The sequence below is a fragment of the Cornus florida genome, unplaced genomic scaffold (genome assembly GCF_030987335.1).
Source record: "Cornus florida cultivar Cherokee Brave unplaced genomic scaffold, ASM3098733v1 CherokeeBrave_3.0.0_Hap2_Chr11, whole genome shotgun sequence".
NCBI classification, from domain to species: Eukaryota; Viridiplantae; Streptophyta; class Magnoliopsida; order Cornales; family Cornaceae; genus Cornus; species Cornus florida.
Genome location: NW_026775581.1, coordinates 130,189,423 through 130,191,546, shown reverse-complemented (window position 1 = coordinate 130,191,546; position 2,124 = coordinate 130,189,423).

The following is a 2,124-nucleotide window of genomic DNA, read 5'->3' as shown; positions in this document are numbered from 1 at the left end:
AGAAGGCTAAATTTGGGTGTTATTAGGACCTTAAATTGATTTGGGTTTAATTCTAAATTGTCGGGACAAACAGTGTAAAAATTAAGACACTCCCTATGTTGTTAACAAATGGAAGATAAATTGATTGTTGAATTAAATTTCAGCAATTTGATGAAATATAATGTGTTTATAAAACTTGTTTTAGAATGCATTCAAGTGCATGATAAGGTCATTTAATTATTAATCTTGATCTATGCATGCTTAAGAGGCTAGTTGCTGAATTATTAAATCGTTTCCTGCAACTATATGGTTAATGCTTGGATTTAAATTGCTGAAATATTAAACAATCTTCTGAAATTGTTTTAGCAATTTATTGGATAATAATAGGATTATTTAACCTATTCACATGCATGATGGAGTCCCTGACATATTAACTTTGGTCTATGCATGCTCTGGATGTTAGTTGTTGATTTATTAAATCGTCTTCTGCAACTATATGGTTAAATGCTTGGATTTAAATTGCTGAAGCTTTAAATATTTTTCTGCAATTATTTGGATGGTGGTTTTGGGTCTGCAAATTATTAAACTGTTATATATGTTGTAATTTACATGGATGTGGAGGATTGTATGTACCGGTATGGGACGGTGACATACTAGAGACGGTTTAGCACAAAACGCATAAACCTAACCTAATGGATTAATGGAATGGATTGAAAGATATCGAATCCTAATTGTGACTAAGTCAGATCAGCTGTAACCAAGTTGGATGACTTCCTGGATTAACAGATGGTAGTTAAGTCATATCAACTGAATAAGTTGAGTGACTGACTAGTTGGTTTATTGTATGTCAGTTTAATAAATAGTTGAACTGCATACCCTGGATTTGGACGGACTTTATATATATGTTTATGGTCCACGAGTTGAACTTGAGTCTCAAACTCGTTGGTTAGGGTGCGTATATGCAGTGGAAGCGTAGCTGGTTATAATAGGTTGAGGTGTACCTTGTTAGGTCTAGGTACTCATGCCCACCTCTAGGTGCGTATTCGTATGTTGTCTTTGAGACCCCTATTATAGACTAGTGAATGTCCCTTAGTGTGGATATATTTATACGTATAGACTAGATAGATATTGTGAGGTGTCTACGGTGTATCTGCGTATCGGGTCACTGTATGGATTGCAGTTAGATTAGAACTTGCTCGTGGGTCTGACCCACTCCTTCATTATTCTTTTCAGGTACAGGACGGTTTCAGCCTTAGAGCTTGATCGTGCTTGTCGAGGACAGTCTCACATCCATATGACTACGTAGGATTCTCTCGATGTTTCTAGCATTATCTATTTCCAGTTTTCAGTTTCAGTTGAATCTTTTGGTTAGGGGTCCGTCGATGGATTCCCAAGTTATAACCTTGGAGTTTTTGAGGATTGGAGTTTTATTTTTCAGTTATGCATGGAGGGTTTTATAATTAAATGTTCTTTCAATTTTATTTCCATCTTTATTATTTCATTTTGTCATCTGTGTTCGTTTTAAAATACTTTAATTGTTTGATATTCCCTTGGGTTTGGGCCTGGGCCTGATCAACCCGTGTCTCTGATCCGAGGGGTATCACAATTAGCAAAATTTTCAAGGGTCAAATAGGGAAGACCGTGAAAACTTACATTGATGACATGGTAGTAAAAAGTAAGAAGAAAATTGACCATCTGAAACATCTACAAGACGTATTTGATGTATTGAGACAATATGGAATGAAGCTCAATCCAACCAAGTGCTCATTCGGCGTGAGTTCTGGTCAATTCCTGGGACACGTGGCTAATCATAGAGGCATAGAAGCTAGCTTTACCAAGCAGAAGCTCTGACTAAGAATGTCGAGCCAACGACAGTCAAAGAAGTGCAAACACTTATGGGACGGATCGCTGCATTGAACCGGTTCATTTCCAAATTGTCAGATCGCTGCAAACCATTTTTTGACACAATACGAAGCCATGGCAGACAAGTTTGGGGGGATGAACAGCGCCTAGCATTAACTGGTCTGAAAGAATATATGTAGAACCTTCCGGTCCTGTCAGCTCCGGAACCAGGAGAGAATCTATTTTTATACCTCGGGGTATCCAGCATCGCGACCAGTGGCGTTCTAATCCGTTGTACAGAGG